Source organism: Ranitomeya imitator, chromosome 6, assembly GCF_032444005.1.
Source record: "Ranitomeya imitator isolate aRanImi1 chromosome 6, aRanImi1.pri, whole genome shotgun sequence".
NCBI classification, from domain to species: domain Eukaryota; kingdom Metazoa; phylum Chordata; class Amphibia; order Anura; family Dendrobatidae; genus Ranitomeya; species Ranitomeya imitator.
This window is the reverse complement of record NC_091287.1, coordinates 414334066-414352844: the sequence shown is the minus strand read 5'-3', so window position 1 is coordinate 414352844 and position 18779 is coordinate 414334066. Positions and strand designations below refer to the sequence as shown.

Here is an 18779-nt window from a genome sequence, read left to right as displayed (position 1 = left end):
GACAGCGACCAAAGATCAGGCCCCTGCTGGGAGATCGTTGGTCGCTGAGGAAAGTCCAGAACTTTATTTAGTCGCTGGACTCCCTGCAGACATCGCTGGATCGGCGTGTGTGACACCGATCCAGCGATGTCTTCACTGGTAAACAGGATAAACATCGGGTTACTAAGCGCAGGGCCGCGCTTAGTAACCCAATGTTTACCCTGGTTACCAGCGTAAAAGTAAAAAAAAAAAACACTACATACTTACCTACCGCTGTCTGTCCCCGGCGCTCTGCTTCTCTGCACTCCTCCTGCACTGGCTGTGAGCGTCGGTCAGCCGGAAAGCAGAGCGTTGACGTCACCGCTCTGCTTTCCGGCCGCTGTGCTCACAGCCAGTGCAGGAGGAGTGCAGAGAAGCAGAGCGCCGGGGACAGACAGCGGTAGGTAAGTATGTAGTGTTTGTTTTTTTTACTTTTACGCTGGTAACCAGGGTAAATATCGGGTTACTAAACGCGGCCCTGCGCTTAGTAACCCGATGTTTACCCTGGTTACCCGGGGACCTCGGGATCGTTGGTCGCTGGAGAGCTGTCTGTGTGACAGCTCTCCAGCGACCAAACAGCGATGCTGCAGCGATCGACATAGTTGTCGGTATCGCTGCAGCGTCGCTGAGTGTGAAGGTGCATTTAGTCCCTGTCCTATATCACCCTATTCATTATAAGTACTTGATGGCTTCATAATGAAGATATTATCAGGTACTGAGCATCCTCCGCTGCCTCCCAATTTCTTACAAGTCCTTGACAGCGCCTTCTCCCAACTTTAAATTCATCATGAAGTGTCCTATGCACTTTACCCCCTCATCTCCCCAATAAACAAATTTTAAATCCCTGATAGTGTCATAATGAATTCTGAGATGGGGGAGGGTGCTATCAGGGACTTGGCACCCTTTCCACCACACAATTCATTTTACATCCATAGCTAACATCCTCCTCCTTTTGTTCATAAGTCCATTAAAAGTCTCCCTTATCCCCATCCCCCACCCACATCATTGTCATCTCCCCTACATCCATTATTTCCTCTCCCCCACCACCATCATTGTCCTCTCCCCCAGCCCCATCATTGTCCTTTTCCCACCCCCTCATTGTCATCTTCCCACCTCATCATTGTCCTCTCCCCAACTCCCATCATTGTCCTTTTCCCACCCCCTCATTGTCATCTTCCCACCTCATCATTGTCCTCTCCCCAACTCCCATCATTGTTTTCTCCCCCACATTAATCATTGTCCTCTCCCCACTCCCATCATTGTCCTCTCCCCCACCTCATTGCTCTCCCCTACCACACCTCATTGTCCTCTCCCCAATGTATTCTGAAAAAAAGCTAAATAAAACAAAACACACACTCACCTCTCCATCTGTTCCTCCCCTGCAGCATCTTTGTCACTAGAAACTTTCTGTCCAACACAAGCGCACGCTGCATGCTGATGTCATCAAGCCTCATGCTCCTGTGTCAGAGAGAAAGCGCCGGGCAGGAAGAGGATGGACTTCTGCAGGCAGCGGAGCTGCAGGGATCCCCTGCCCACCGTACATAATGAGGGTAATCTGGCCATGGGCCCCATGAAGCCTCAGGCTACGAAATATAGGCCAGATTGCCCTCATTATTAGCAGCCCTGCAAGGGTTCCCCTCCACCTCCGAGCTCTGATGCACCTGCATCGGTTGTATGTCTGCCCCTCCATTTGCATGATGTTTACATACTTGACCGATGCCACATGTCTGTCTACAAATGTGAACTTCGCCCAAAGCGTCCTTGCAGTATCATGTGTGGACTGCCCCAACCTTTCAACAAGTAGTAAAGTCCAACTGTGAGCAAACCGCAGCAAGTTCAGTGTGTTTGGACTTTTCATGGCATTTTTCTCCATAGGCTTCAATAAAAAGTTTTCTTTACCTGTTGGCGCATTTGTATCAAATATACTGTCGGTGCAGGCATTTAGATGTACATGTGTGTCTGTAGGCATCGGCAGGCACCAATGGGCTTTCTGCAAGTTTAAGGCTATGTGCACACGATGCGGATTTTGCTGCGGATCCGCACCAGTTTCCCATGAGTTTACAGTACAATGTAAACTTATGGGAAACCAAAAACGCTGTGCCCATGCTGTGGAAAAAGCCGTGCGGAAACGCAGCGGATTATTTTCCGCAGCATGTCAATTCTTTGTGCGGAATCCGCAGCAGTTTTTCATGTGCTCCAATAGAAAATTGCAGATGGAAAACCACAGCGGAATCCGCAGTAGAATCCGCAATAAATCCACAGGAAAAACCACAGCGGTTTTCCAATGCGGATTTAGCAAATCTGCTGTGGAAAAATCCGCAGTGGTCCATTCTACGTGTGCACATAGCCTAATGGAGCCATGCTTCTGAGGTGCTGCCGTGTTACACAGTAGTTGTAAGTTGCAAAAAAAGATGTGAAATTTAAAACAATCCACAAATTATTAAATTATGTTTTGGAGGATACTGCGACATTCCTCAGACATATGGATTGTGATAGAGCAAGGGGGATAGGATGAGGTTGCACTGGCAAAGCTGGACCTCAGCTGGTATAAGAGCACATTGTAGGGGGTATAATATCAGATGATGCATTCTTCTAGTCACCTGACCCGTGCAGCCAATCACAGGTTGACATACAACCTGGATGGTGCAGACCTCGAAGCGGCTTGTGTTAGATACAAAGGAGTGATGAAGCATTAGTACGCCTCTGTTTATTTATTTATGCCCACCAGCATCAGGGGCTTATCTACAGCATTCTGGAATGCAGTAGATAAGCCCCGATGTATCCTGAAAGATGAGAAAAAGAAGTTAAATTATACTCACCTGGGCGGGCGGTCCGATCCGATGGGTGTCGCGGTCCAGGGCCTCCCATCTTCTTACGATGATGTCCTCTTCTTGTCTTCACGCTGCGGCTCCAGCGCAGGCGTAATTTGTCTGCCCTGTTGAGGGCAGAGCAAAGTACTGCAGTGCGCAGGCGTCGGGCCTCTCTGACCTTTCCCGGCACCTGCGCACTGCAGTACTTTGCTCTGCCCTCAACATGCAAAGTATGCATGCGCCGGAGCGGCAGCGTGAAGACAAGAAGAGGAAGTCATCGTAAGAAGATGGGAGGCGCCGGACCGTGATGCCCATCGGACCGGACCACAGCAGGAACAAGAAGCAAGAAGCAAGATTGCCTTGCGCAGGCGTGTTCTACGGAGGACAAAGAATGAACTTCAATCCAATATTGCGGCCAGCATGCAGCCAGCGGGTAAGGAAAGGGCGAATCAAAAACCCGAAAACTCCGCCCATATGACCAAAAACCGGTCCCGCCAAATTCAGGTGACCGGTTCCCTTTAAGGTTTAGCAATACAGCAGAGCTGAGTAAGCTAACCCTGCCCACAGCAGTCTCTCCATGTACAAAATCTATAGACAGGTGCTTTTTACAGGAGGGGACGGGTTGGACCAGGGCAAATGCGCAATGATAAGCTACTGGAGCTAAAACAATTGAATTCAGTATTTTAACCCCTACCTCATGCTGTCTTCAGATCACATAGCAAAAACCTGATGACATAGACTCCTTTACTTGAAATCAACACTCCATACCCTACTTTTCCCATTTATTATTGTAAAATAAAAAATAAGAAAACATCATAGTCCTCTCCTGTGAAATGGCAATCCTTTTGTGCCACGAAGAAGTCCAGCTCTGCTACATCTGGATTACATGGCTGAGTGGTGGCATGATGCGACTGCTCAGCCATGAATCCAGGAGCCGCAGCTTCAGTGATGAACGGCGAAGTCAGAGAGGTTACTGCCAGCTGTTGCCACACTCAGGTCAGTGTGATCCTCTGGCCAATCAACTGCGGTAACCTTCATGAAGTCACCGCTAGCATTGTGAGAAATCTAATTGGGTCTATGTGTGTCTCCGGTGAGAAAACTGTCACCACACGTACTGGAGACATGGACATGTGATGGAGGCCTAACTGACACCTTCAGCAGTATTTCTGGCAACAAAACTGAGGTGCGCAACACTAAGAGTGCGCACCATTGAGGAGCAGCTCACCACTGAGGAGGAACCCACATCACTGAGGAGCCCACACCACTGAGGAGCCCACACCACTGAGGAGAAACCCAGATCACTGAGGAGCGTGCACCACTGAGGAGCCCGCACCACTGAGCCCACACCACTGAGGAGGAACCCACATCACTGAGGAGCCCACACCACTGAGGAGCCCACACCACTGAGGAGAAACCCAGATCACTGAGGAGCGTGCACCACTGAGGAGCCCGCACCACTGAGCCCACACCACTGAGGAGGAACCCACATCACTGAGGAGCCCACACCACTGAGGAGCCCACACCACTGAGGAGCCCACACCACTGAGGAGCCCACCACTGAGGAGCCCACACCACTGAGGAGCCCACACCACTGAGGAGCCCGCACCACTGAGGAGCTCACCACTGAGCCCACACCACTGAGGAGGAACCCACATCACTGAGGAGCGTGCACCACTGAGGAGCCCACACCACTGAGGAGCCCACATCACTGAGGAGCATGCACCAGAGGAGCTCACCACTGAGCCCACACCACTGAGGAGGAACCCACATCACTGAGGAGCCCACCACTGAGGACCGAGCACCACTGAGGAGCCCACATCACTGAGGAACCCACATCACTGAGGAGCCCACACCACTGAGGAACCCACATCACTGAGGAGCCCACATCACTGAGGAGCCCACACCACTGAGGACCGAGCACCACTGAGGATATGCACCAAGGTCGTGATGTGGCGAGCATCTCTTAATGAATGCAACACCTTACAATCCCAGCAGTGGCTTTACTAAGGCTGTCATATCTTAACGCAGTGTTCCCCAACTCCGGTCCTCAAGAGCCACCAACAGGTCATGTTTTCAGGATTTCCTTAGTATTGCAAAGGTGATAATTCCATCACCTGTGCAATACTAAGGAAATCCTGAAAACATGACCTGTTGGTGGCTCTTGAGGACCGGAGTTGGGGAACAATGCAAATGGGCCTCCATGGGTCCAGTATCTGGCCTGCACCACACATGGACACTACAAGCATTCTGGCCGCCACTACCAGCAGCCTCGCACTCGTCTCTCTACACTGTCTCAGACACCTGCGCTCACTTTCATTTATTGCCCAGAGTTGAGGGCGGGGCTGCTTTTGGGTCACGTGGTAATCCGGATTTATATGGAGGGGGCGGAGCAAGCGAGCGGTAAGTGGAGACGATGGCTTTGCAGGGCGGGCTAGAGGACCAGGAGCTGCGGGAGGCGCAGAGAGAGTACCTCGACTTCCTGGATGATGATGTGCGCAGCCTTCGGCTTTAGTTACTTCTGCAGCGCCACTTGCTGGTGACTGCGTGTCATTACCTGTCAGGGCTGCAGCGTGAGCCGAGCTCGAATGTTACTCCCGCAGCGTCACCTACTGGTGACTGCGTGTCATTACCTGTCAGATCTCCGAGCTCGGCTCACTCTGCAGCATTTACTCCTGCAGCGCCACCTGCTGGTGACTGCGTGTCATTACCTGTCAGATCTCCGAGCTCGGCTCACTCTGCAGCATTTACTCCTGCAGCGCCACCTGCTGGTGACTGCGTGTCATTACCTGTCAGGGCTGCAGCGTGAGCCAAGCTCAGATGAGGTGTCGTGCGTCCGGTGCTGTGCGCTTTGTTTGCGGTTTTCTCCGTGTATCACTTGTATAGAGGCTCCGGCTTATATCTCGCTGTACATAATTTCTGCATACAGAAACAAATGTGTCTAATAAAGGGTCCCTGGCTTTAGATCTCTTGGAGCTGCTGCTGACATAGGATATATAAGGCTGTGTGCACACGTTGCTGATTTTGATGCGTTACCACATTGAATTGCATCAAATCCACAGTGTAGTACAGTAACAATGATAGTCAATGGGAATTTGAGAATTGCTGTGCACATGCTGCCGAAAAATCTGCGTGGATTTGCTGTGTTTTTTTTCTGCAGCATGGCCATTCTTTGTGCGTCTCTGCACCCATTGACTATAAATTGAGTAAGGCAAATCCGCATATCAAAAAAACGCATGACAATCCGCAAGTAATCCACAAGAAATCAGCATCCATTCTGCATTAACTCCGCAAGCATTTTGGCCTGCGCTTTCTGCCAAGAGATGCAGATTCTGTGTGGAAAATTCCGCAGTCCAATCTGCAACGTGTGCACATACCTTAACGCGTCTCCTACTGACCCCGTACTACTACTCCCATCATCCTCGGCAGTCACCTCAGTACCCTCTTCATTACCAGGTTTCTTGTCATATCGTCACTCCCTGAGCCATGACGTTTCATCTTGTCATCGGTGACTGAGTCTTTGTGGTCGGAGTCCCCTCACACAGGCGCCATGTCTGGGCACCTTGTGTTCTATGTACTCGGAGGTCCCCTGTAATATCACACCTGTGGTATAGATTTTGGCTTTGGTGCACCCTAGAAGCTCAGATCACATTACGCCCCCTCGGTTTACACGGTCATGTCTTGTCTGCACCTCTGCGGTGACATCCTGCCGTGCTTGGTGTCCGTGCGCGCTCTCATTGCTGGCGCCTGTGTGCAGCTGCTGCTTGTCACTGTACTGCAGACGGAGCCAGTGATGAGTGCGCGCACTGACACTGTAAGGGCTCACTCACATGAGCGTATATATCAGATGACTGCTATTCAACGCTTATCACGTAGCACTCGGACCAGTGTTATACTATGGGGCAGCGCAGATCTACAGATCTTTCCTACATACTGAATCGGTCTGTGAAAAAAATTACAGCATGCTGCGAGTGGCTCTGCAAATCTGATCAGGCGCACCCATACAGGTCTGTGAGAGCGTGTAAAACATCAAGCTGCACTCGGATGCCATCTTAGTGCTTTCTGTGGACACAGACTACGGAGAAATGACGTTCTGTCTACTGCTGATTCTTATGCCAGAGAGTTGGATCACAGTAAGCTGACACTTACTGATCTGATCTGGTAGAAGGTTTACACAGTAAAATATCGATATTTGCAGATGATACAAAACTATGTAAAGCAGTTAATACAAGAGAAGATAGTATTCTGCTACAGATGGATCTGGATAAGTTGGAAACTTGGGCTGAAAGGTGGCAGATGAGGTTTAACAATGATAAATGTAAGGTTATACACATGGGAAGAAGGAATCAATATCACCATTACACACTGAATGGGAAACCACTGGGTAAATCTGACAGGGAGAAGGACTTGGGGATCCTAGTTAATGATAAACTTACCTGGAGCAGCCAGTGCCAGGCAGCAGCTGCCAAGGCAAACAGGATCATGGGGTGCATTAACCCCTTACCGGCATCGGACGTACTATACCGTCCGATGCCGGCTCCCCTGCTTTGATGCAGGGCTCCGCGGTGAGCCCGCACCAAAGCCGGGACATGTCAGCTGTTTTGAACAGCTGACATGTGCCCGTAATAGGCGCGGGCAGAATCGCGATCTGCCCGCACCTATTAACTAGTTAAATGCCGCTGTCAAACGCAGACAGCGGCATTTAACTACCGCTTCCGGCCGGGCGGCCGGAAATGACGTCATCGCCGACCCCCGTCACATGTCCGGGGGTCGGCGATGCGTCTCCATTGTAGCCATAGAGGTCCTTGAGACCTCTATGGTTACTGATTGCCCGTCGCTGTGAGCGCCACCCTGTGGTCGGCGCTCACAGCACACGTGCAATTCTGCTACATAGCAGCGATCAGCAGATCGCTGCTATGTAGCAGAGCCGATCGGCTTGTGCCTGCTTCTAGCCTCTCATGGAGGCTATTGAAGCATGGCAAAAGTTAAAAAAAAAAGTTTAAAAAAATGTGAAAAAAATAAAAAAAACATAAAAGTTTAAATCACCCCCCTTTCGCCCCAATCAAAATAAATCAATAAAAAAAATATCAAATCTACGCATATTTGGTATCGCCGCGCTCAGAATTGCCCGATCTATCAAATAAAAAAAAGTATTAACCTGATCGCTAAACAGCGTAGCGGGAAAAAAACTCGAAACGCCAGAATTACGTTTTTTTGGTCGCCGCGATATTGCATTAAAATGCAATAACGGGCGATCAAAAGAACGTATCTGCACCGAAATGCTATCATTAAAAACGTCATCTCGGCACGCAAAAAATAAGCCCTCAACCGACCCCAGATCACGAAAAATGGAGACGCTACGAGTATCGGAAAATGGCGCAATTTTTTTTTTTTTTTTTTTAGCAAAGTTTGGAATTTTTTTTCACCACTTAGATATAAAATAACCTAGTCATGTTTGGTGTCTATGAACTCGTAATGACCTGGAGAATCATAATGGCAGGTCATTTTTAGCATTTAGTGAACCTAGCAAAAAAGCCAAACAAAAAACCAATGTGGGATTGCACTTTTTTTGCAATTTCACCGCACTTGGAATTTTTTTCCCGTTTTCTAGTACACGACATGTTAAAACCAATGATGTCGTTCAAAAGTACAACTCGTCCCGCAAAAAATAAGCCCTCACATGGCCAAATTGACGGAAAAATAAAAAAGTTATGGCTCTGGGAAGGAGGGGAGCGAAAAACGAACACGGAAAAACGAAAAATCCCCTGGTCATGAAGGGGTTAAAAGAGGTCTGGATACACATGATGAGAGCATTATACTGCCTCTGTACAAATCCCTAGTTAGACCGCACATGGAGTACTGTGTCCAGTTTTGGGCACCGGTGCTCAGGAAGGATATAATGGAACTAGAGAGAGTACAAAGGAGGGCAACAAAATTAATAAAGGGGATGGGAGAACTACAATACCCAGATAGATTAGCGAAATTAGGATTATTTAGTCTAGAAAAAAGACGACTGAGGGGCGATCTAATAACCATGTATAAGTATATAAGGGGACAATACAAATATCTCGCTGAGGATCTGTTTATACCAAGGAAGGTGACGGGCACAAGGGGGCATTCTTTGCGTCTGGAGGAGAGAAGGTTTTTCCACCAACATAGAAGAGGATTCTTTACTGTTAGGGCAGTGAGAATCTGGAATTGCTTGCCTGAGGAGGTGGTGATGGCGAACTCAGTCGAGGGGTTCAAGAGAGGCCTGGATGTCTTCCTGGAGCAGAACAATATTGTATCATACAATTATTAGGTTCTGTAGAAGGACGTAGATCTGGGTATTTATTATAATGGAATATAGGCTGAACTGGATGGACAAATGTCTTTTTTCGGCCTTACTAACTATGTTACTATGTTACTATGTTACTTGGCTCAAACTCTGATCAGTGTCATTAGTATAATGATTGAGTACAGACAGCGCTGTCATCAAGATGTGACTAATTGAGAGGGTGTAATGGTGCATGGAGTACTGTCTGGCTCACGCCAAAGGGTGCACCGAAGCCCCCTAATTTGTATGACTTTTTTTTCTTTTTATGCCTAATAAACTGCTAATATCTGTACTACAGGTATTACTTTTATAGGGTCTAAGTTCCAAAGATACACCCAAGAAAAATATTTACAAAAAAATTGAAAACAATGTAATCATAATATTTTATTAATATAAAATGCAATATGACACAATACATTTAAAAATTAATAGTTTATTAAAAATAATTAAAATATCAATTAAATAACAAATAATTAATTTCAGTATGTGGGGGTGGGGCACGTAAGGCTAATTGAGATTATATATATATATATATATATATATATATATATATATATATATATATATTACAGTGTAAAAAATAATATATGATATAATCAAATTCAATAAAATATAATATAAATATCACATGACTGGTGTAAATAGGGAAATAAATAACAAAATCTTCTCAATATTTCATATTATAGTAAAGTGCAATGGCTAGAACGTAGATGGAAATATATATTAATTGATATCCATATACATACAAAATTTCATAAAAATCAAACCATATAAAGTGCAATGATGAATAGATGATCAAAATAGAGCAAACAAATTATTATGTAATTTTATTACTGATGATGTGCCAAAAAATTACTTAACGTGCAATGTCAAAGTGATAAAAGTATATTTGACAACCAAATTCATGCAGTGATAAAACCAAATATAAAAAGTGCAATGGTGCTGTTAAAAAACCAAAAAAGTAAAAGAATATCAAAAAATAATGGCCAAAAATCAATTAGTGCTGTGTATATGTGTAGTAACAAAATTTTTGTGTATATATATATATATATATATCTCTGAAGAGCCCGGTGTTGCCTGGGCATAGTAAATATCTGTGCTTAGTTATAGCACCTCACTTCTCTTATTTTCCCATCGCGCCTCTCATTTTCCCCTCACATCTCTCATTTTCTCCCTCACTCCTCTCATTCCCCCCTAACACTTGTCATTTCGACCTCACATCTGTCATTTTCCGATCACTCCACTGTTTTGCACTCACACCTTTTCATTTTCACCTCACACCTCTCATTTTCACCCCAGTATATACATGTTTGTCATCTCCCTTATATATAGTGTACACCTGTATGTCATCTCCTGTATATAGTATATACCTGTATGTCATCTCCTCCTGTATATAGTATATACCTGTCATCTCTCCTGTATATAGTATATATCTGTGTCATCTCCCCTGTATATAGTATATATCTGTGTGTAATCTCCTCCTGTATATAGTATATACCTGTATGTCATCTTCTATATATAGCATATACCTGTATGTCATCTCCTCCTGTATATAATATATACCTGTAGGTCATCTGCTCCTGTATATAGTATATACCTGTGTGTCATCTCCTCCTGTATATAGTATATACCTGTATGTCATCTCCTCCTGTATATAGTATATACCTGTATGTCATCTCCTCCTCTATATAGTATATACCTGTGTCATCTCCCCTGTATATAGTATATACCTGTGTGTCATCTCCTCCTGTATTAGACCTCGTTCACATGTTATTTGCTCAGTATTTTTACCTCAGTATTTGTAAGCTAAATTGGCAGCCTGATAAATCCCCAGCCAACAGGAAGCCCTCCCCCTGGCAGTATATATTAGCTCACACATACACATAATAGACAGGTCATGTGACTGACAGCTGCCGTATTTCCTATATGGTACATTTGTTGCTCTTGTAGTTTGTCTGCTTATTAATCAGATTTTTATTTTTGAAGGATAATACCAGACTTGTGTGTGTTTTAGGGCGAGTTTCGTTTGTCAAGTTGTGTGTTGAGTTGCGTGTGGCGACATGCATGTAACAAATTTTGTGAGATGAGTTTTGTGTGGCAACATGCGTGTAGCAACTTTTTGTGTCGAGTTGCATGTGACAGGTTAGTGTAGCAAGTTGTGTGCAGCAAGTTTTGCGCATGGCGAGTTTTGCGCGTGGCGAGTTTTATGTGTGGTGCCTTTTGAGTATGTGCAAGTTTTGTGTGAGGCAACTTTTGCATGTGTTGCAACTTTTGTGCATGTGGCAATTTTTGCGCATGTGCAAGTTTTGCGTGTGGCGAGTTTTCCATGAGGTGAGTTTTGCACTTGTGGCGAGTTTTGCATGAGCCAAGTTTTTGCATGTGGTGAGTTTTGTGCGTGGCGAGTTTTGAGCGACGACTTTTGTGTTTTGACTTTTATGTGGCGAGGTTGGTGTATGTGTGGTGAAATGTGTGCTGAGGATATGTGTTCAAGCATGTGGTAGTGTGTGGCGCATTTTGTGTGTGTTCATATCCCCGTGTGTGGTGAGTATCCCATGTCGGGGCCCCACCTTAGCAACTGTACGGTATATACTCTTTGGCGCCATCGCTCTCATTCTTTAAGTCCCCCTTGTTCACATCTGGCAGCTGTCAATTTGCCTCCAACACTTTTCCTTTCACTTTTCCCCATTATGTAGGTAGGGGCAAAATTGTTTGGTGAATTGGAAAGCGCGGGGTTAAAATTTCACCTCACAACATAGCCTATGACGCTCTCAGGGTCCAGACGTGTGACTGTGCAAAATTTTGTGGCTGTAGCTGCGACGTTTCAGATGCCAATCCCGGACATACATACATGCGCGCACACACACACACACACACACACACACACACACACACACACACACACACACACACACACACACACACATATATATATATACACACACACACACACACACACACACACACACACACACACACACACACACACACACACACACACATATATATATACACACACACACACACACACACACACACACACACACACACACATACACACACACACATATACACACACACACATATACACACACACACACATATACACACATATATATACACACACATACACATATACACACACACACATATACACACACACACATATACACACATATACATACATACATACATACACATATACACACATACAGCTTTATATATTATATATATATATATATACATATATATAATCAGTTTTAAATGGAATCCATGCAATAACCACTGAATATATTAAATAAAAAAAGGGAGTAGTAAGTGGATATACATGAATTTCAAAGTGCACAGTGCTGAAAAATGTATGATGAAACTATGGCTTAAAATAGGTGTTTTTTTGCACTGGACCCATATGAGAGCCAAGAAGGAGAGAAAAATGAGTCAATCAGATATAGATAAACATGATACATAAGAAGAGACTGAAAGCGCACTCACCGGTATATGAACAATCAAAGCGGTTTATTCACATGAGATCATGCGGTGCAAGGAGGGTATGTGAATACAAAAGAGGATGACAGCTGTTTCGTGCTAGGTGAGCACTTCAACAGATCCAATGGCGAGTGAAGAGAGAGAGGGCCTTATAACTAAGTAGTCTTCCGGTCCCTCCCATTATTCACTTCGTCATAATGAACTTATTAGTCACTATTCGGAGGAAAAAAAAAAGGGGGGGGGGGGGAAAGTGAAACAGTGAAAAGTTAAAATACAATAAAAACATTAACGGGTAACGAAGAATGTCATTTAGGCAGAAATATACCATAATATGATAACCAATACACAGGAATTTTTTCCAAAAAAAGGAATTTTTTTTTCCAAAAAAAGGAATTTTTTACAAAAAAAACATGAATCTTATGCAAAAAAACATGAATTTTTTACAAAAAAACAGACATGTCAACTTTATCATTGAACCCTATTGGTCCAGAAGCATTAGCTCTTAATATCCACTTTGCTTCATTACGCAGAAGCATACGATCTAAATTACCGCCGTCCTGCGGTAGGGCAGTTTTCTCTATCCCCGCGAATCGAAGCAATTTTGCATCCCCTCCATGTTGTTCGTTCATATGTTTTATCAAGCGGGGGACCCCCTTACCTGTGCGCAATGAATTGAGATGTTCCCTGAATCGAACAAACATTGGGCGAATTGTTTTCCCGATATAGAAAAAACTACAAGGGCAATATAAGATATTAACCACATGAGTTGTCCTACAAGAGATGAAATCACGTACTGTATGCATTATTGGGCCAATTTTTAAATTAGTTCCTGTTTGATGTTGATTGCAATAATTACAATGCCCACAACGGAAATTCCCTTTGGGTGCAGTATCTCGGAGCCAATTGTTATGAGATGAAGTTACCCGATTTCGGACTATTAAATCCCCTATATTTTTACTGCGGCGGCAGGAACAAAGGGGACCCTTCTCTGTCATATCCTTCAACGCTGGATCTTGGCAAAGAATTTGCCAATTTTTTCGAATTGCTGTTCTAATTTGTGCGTCCATAGGACCATATTTAAAGCAGAAAACAAATTTTCTATCATTTTTAGATGTTTTTTCTGTTATGATCTCTGTTTCTGCTCGTTCCAACGCTGAGTTCAAGACAGATTGGGGATACCCCCTATTACTGAACCTTCCATATAATTCTTGGGATTGTCTTTGAAAACTCGCAACATTACTGTTTATTCTTTTTACGCGGAGGAACTGGCTGTAAGGTAATGCTTTCTTCACATACATTGGGTGGGCACTATTATAATGCAGCAGAGAATTACAAGAAGAAGGTTTACGATATACCTCTGTGTGCAAATTACCATCAATTACTTTTAGGGTCACATCCAAAAATGTTAATTCTGTGCCTCCAAACTGGTGAGTGAACTGCATGTTCATGGTGTTAGAAAGCGCCAGGTACTCCACAAACTGTGTGAATGAAGCCCGGTCGCCGTCCCACACCACGAACATGTCGTCCACAAATCTCACATAAAATTTTATGTACTTGAGATATGGATTTTTCTCAGAATATATATACCTCTCTTCAAATACAGACAGGAAGAGGTTAGCCAGGGTACAAGAGACTGGTGTACCCATGGCAGTGCCCTCCACCTGTCTGTACCAGGTATTATCGAATTGGAAAGTGTTATTTTTCAAGACAAAAGTCAAACCTTTTTTAATAAATGAGATGGTATTGGGGTCCGTAGGGGTACTATTCAAGATTTCTTGGATCGCCTCCACACCCGCATCTTGTGGGATGCGGGTGTAAAGGCTTTCCACGTCTATCGATGGTATATTTCTTCCTAAATGACATTTTTCGTTACCCGTTAATGTTTTTATTGTATTTTAACTTTTCACTGTTTCACTTTCCCCCCCCCCTTTTTTTTTTTTTTTCCTCCGAATAGTGACTAATAAGTTCATTATGACGAAGTGAATAATGGGAGGGACCGGAAGACTACTTAGTTATAAGGCCCTCTCTCTCTTCACTCGCCATTGGATCTGTTGAAGTGCTCACCTAGCACGAAACAGCTGTCATCCTCTTTTGTATTCACATACCCTCCTTGCACCGCATGATCTCATGTGAATAAACCGCTTTGATTGTTCATATACCGGTGAGTGCTCTTTCAGTCTCTTCTTATGTATCATGTTGGATCTGTTTTTCTTAAGCAGCACCAAGGTATAATCTTTTTAGCGTTTTTTTTGTTTAGTTTGTTTTCTGACAAAAGGCTTTAATAGTGCATTTTTCTGCCCCTGGAGCAGTAAGGGTCTAGCGTATAGCGGCTGTGCGATTGCATTTTTTTCTCTATATTCTGGACTTTGGATTTTTCTCATAGCTTTCAGCACGCCGTGTTTGGATTCCTGTATATAGCTCAAGTGTGCAGAGGTTCCTTGTAACCTATTTAGCACTATGGAAATGGATACTACAGCCTTGTCAAACAGACTTTTAGCAGGGAGGGAAAATGTGAATACATTTTTTTCGGAGTGTGAAACAAAAGAAGATATATTATCATTAAGTACTAAAACCTTGGAGTATAAACTGTTCAATACCGCAGAGAGGGAAGTAAACCTCTTTTGGACAAATAACTCTCTACAGTCATATATTGAATGCGGAAGAGTGCCACGCGGTTTAAGAATGCAGAAAGAAATGTCTCAGTTTAAAGACAACGAGAGTTTTAGAAAGGAATGGGAGAAAATCCTTTTGAAATGCTCACAGGATCTTTTGCAATTGGTTTTAAAACAAAATGTGATAAACTATGAAACCACGAAATTAGAACTGAATAAAACTATGGACGAATTGAAAACAAGACTATCGGAATCACAATGGTCTGCAGTAAATAAAAAATTGGATACGAAATTGATTTTGCTACAAAATGAGATAAAGCAAAGGAAAAAGGATAAGTTTATCCGAGACAAGAACGACTTTGAAAGCGGCAAAATATTTACTTGGAATAAAAATATTCAATTCCAGAAAAATTATAAGAAAAAAAGTTCTTCCAAAAAAAGTTATAGCTGGAGAAAAAATCAAAATAAAAAAGACTATCTTACCACTGACTCTGAATCTAGCGCTGGAGAAGACGCAGAAGTAAGATCAGAACCATCAACCTCGGCTATTAATCGTTTTTCAGATACAGTGTCCCTCCCTTTAGAAGAAGGACACGGCGTGGAGGAAAAAGAAGGGGTGAAAGGCAACGAACGGAAGAGGAAACAAGTCTCGTGGAGACCGCAGTAGCAGAGAGTGACAGGAATTTAATCGTAAATTTAACGGACTTTCCTTTGAATGAGGCACATGTGTCAGCCCTGTCCAAGGGCTTAAATTATTGCCTCCCTGAGGAGTTTGACATAGTGGACTTCAAGATAGATTTGTATAAGGCTGTAAGAAAAGTTCATCTATATAAAACGTTTACACAGAGAGCAGGTATTATTAATAAAAATCAGAATGAGAGTGAGAAAAAAATATTTCCTGCAGAACAACCTTGTAAAATGGGCCCTTTGGGTTTTTCACTATCGATGGATCCCTCTGAAAATGTACAACGAGAAGCGGAGTTATTAGTTAGTATTACCAGTGATTTATCACCTAATACAAGTACACTTCCAACAAGGCCTTTTAGAAAAGGGGTTAAATCCACATATGTTCCTCAGGTTTCCCCGGGAAATCTAATTGATGCCTTCGAGGCCCAAGTGGTCAAAGATGTGGAAGCAATCTTGTATAACAAAATCGGTAAAAATTTAAAACCAGCAGAATTAGAAGCCATAAAAGATATACAAAAACGCCCGGATATTATAGTACGCAAAGCAGATAAAGGTGGTAACACTGTTCTCCTTCAAAAAGAACTGTATATTAAAGAAGCCCTGAAACAGCTTTCAGATAGAAGAACCTATGAAAAATTAAAAGGAGATCCCACCTTTAAAATTCAGAACTCACTGCGGTCTCTCCTGAGGGTCTTTGTGGAGAATGGTACCTTGTCAAAAACACAAGCGGAAAAACTTTTTCCGGAATTTCCTAGAAAACCGCATTGGTACCATTTACCTAAAATCCACAAATCTCTAGAGGAACCGCCAGGTCGTCCTATTGTTTCCGGGGTGGGTTCAATAACGGAACCCTTGTCGGCTTATATGGATTGGCTTTTGCGACCCTTGTTGTGCGATACACCGGCATATATAAGGGACACTAAGCATTTTTTAAAAACTCTACGAGGCTTTGACTGGCAAGAGGGTTTTTCTTTAGCATCGATAGACGTGGAAAGCCTTTACACCCGCATCCCACAAGATGCGGGTGTGGAGGCGATCCAAGAAATCTTGAATAGTACCCCTACGGACCCCAATACCATCTCATTTATTAAAAAAGGTTTGACTTTTGTCTTGAAAAATAACACTTTCCAATTCGATAATACCTGGTACAGACAGGTGGAGGGCACTGCCATGGGTACACCAGTCTCTTGTACCCTGGCTAACCTCTTCCTGTCTGTATTTGAAGAGAGGTATATATATTCTGAGAAAAATCCATATCTCAAGTACATAAAATTTTATGTGAGATTTGTGGACGACATGTTCGTGGTGTGGGACGGCGACCGGGCTTCATTCACACAGTTTGTGGAGTACCTGGCGCTTTCTAACACCATGAACATGCAGTTCACTCACCAGTTTGGAGGCACAGAATTAACATTTTTGGATGTGACCCTAAAAGTAATTGATGGTAATTTGCACACAGAGGTATATCGTAAACCTTCTTCTTGTAATTCTCTGCTGCATTATAATAGTGCCCACCCAATGTATGTGAAGAAAGCATTACCTTACAGCCAGTTCCTCCGCGTAAAAAGAATAAACAGTAATGTTGCGAGTTTTCAAAGACAATCCCAAGAATTATATGGAAGGTTCAGTAATAGGGGGTATCCCCAATCTGTCTTGAACTCAGCATTGGAACGAGCAGAAACAGAGATCATAACAGAAAAAACATCTAAAAATGATAGAAAATTTGTTTTCTGCTTTAAATATGGTCCTATGGACGCACAAATTAGAACAGCAATTCGAAAAAATTGGCAAATTCTTTGCCAAGATCCAGCGTTGAAGGATATGACAGAGAAGGGTCCCCTTTGTTCCTGCCGCCGCAGTAAAAATATAGGGGATTTAATAGTCCGAAATCGGGTAACTTCATCTCATAACAATTGGCTCCGAGATACTGCACCCAAAGGGAATTTCCGTTGTGGGCATTGTAATTATTGCAATCAACATCAAACAGGAACTAATTTAAAAATTGGCCCAATAATGCATACAGTACGTGATTTCATCTCTTGTAGGACAACTCATGTGGTTTATATCTTATATTGCCCTTGTAGTTTTTTCTATATCGGGAAAACAATTCGCCCAATGTTTGTTCGATTCAGGGAACATCTCAATTCATTGCGCACAGGTAAGGGGGTCCCCCGCTTGATAAAACATATGAACGAACAACATGGAGGGGATGCAAAATTGCTTCGATTCGCGGGGATAGAGAAAACTGCCCTACCGCAGGACGGCGGTAATTTAGATCGTATGCTTCTGCGTAATGAAGCAAAGTGGATATTAAGAGCTAATGCTTCTGGACCAATAGGGTTCAATGATAAAGTTGACATGTCTGTTTTTTTGTAAAAAATTCATGTTTTTTTGCATAAGATTCATGTTTTTTTTTGCAAAAAATTCCTTTTTTTGTAAAAAATTCCTGTGTATTGGTTATCATATTATGGTATATTTCTTCCTAAATGACATTCTTCGTTACCCGTTAATGTTTTTATTGTATTTTAACTTTTCACTGTTTCACTTTTCCCCCCCCTTTTTTTTTTCCTCCGAATAGTGACTAATAAGTTCATTATGACGAAGTGAATAATGGGAGGGACCGGAAGACTACTTAGTTATAAGGCCCTCTCTCTCTTCACTCGCCATTGGATCTGTTGAAGTGCTCACCTAGCACGAAACAGCTGTCATCCTCTTTTGTATTCACATACCCTCCTTGCACCGCATGATCTCATGTGAATAAACCGCTTTGATTGTTCATATACCGGTGAGTGCGCTTTCAGTCTCTTCTTATGTATCATGTTGGATCTGTTTTTCTTAAGCAGCACCAAGGTATAA

At 43.5% G+C, this 18779-nt stretch overlaps 1 protein-coding gene across 1 annotated transcript in view; it reads left to right on the top strand.

Moving 5' to 3' along the window:
• The first annotated feature begins 5207 nt into the window (after positions 1-5207).
• The window catches only part of LOC138642786 (maternal DNA replication licensing factor mcm3), a 66785-nt gene continuing 53213 nt past the window's right edge, over positions 5208-18779 (top strand). The window contains exon 1 of the mRNA XM_069731259.1: positions 5208-5228. The gene's annotated coding sequence lies outside the window, so the exon portion shown is untranslated. The remainder of the gene's footprint in view (positions 5229-18779) is intronic.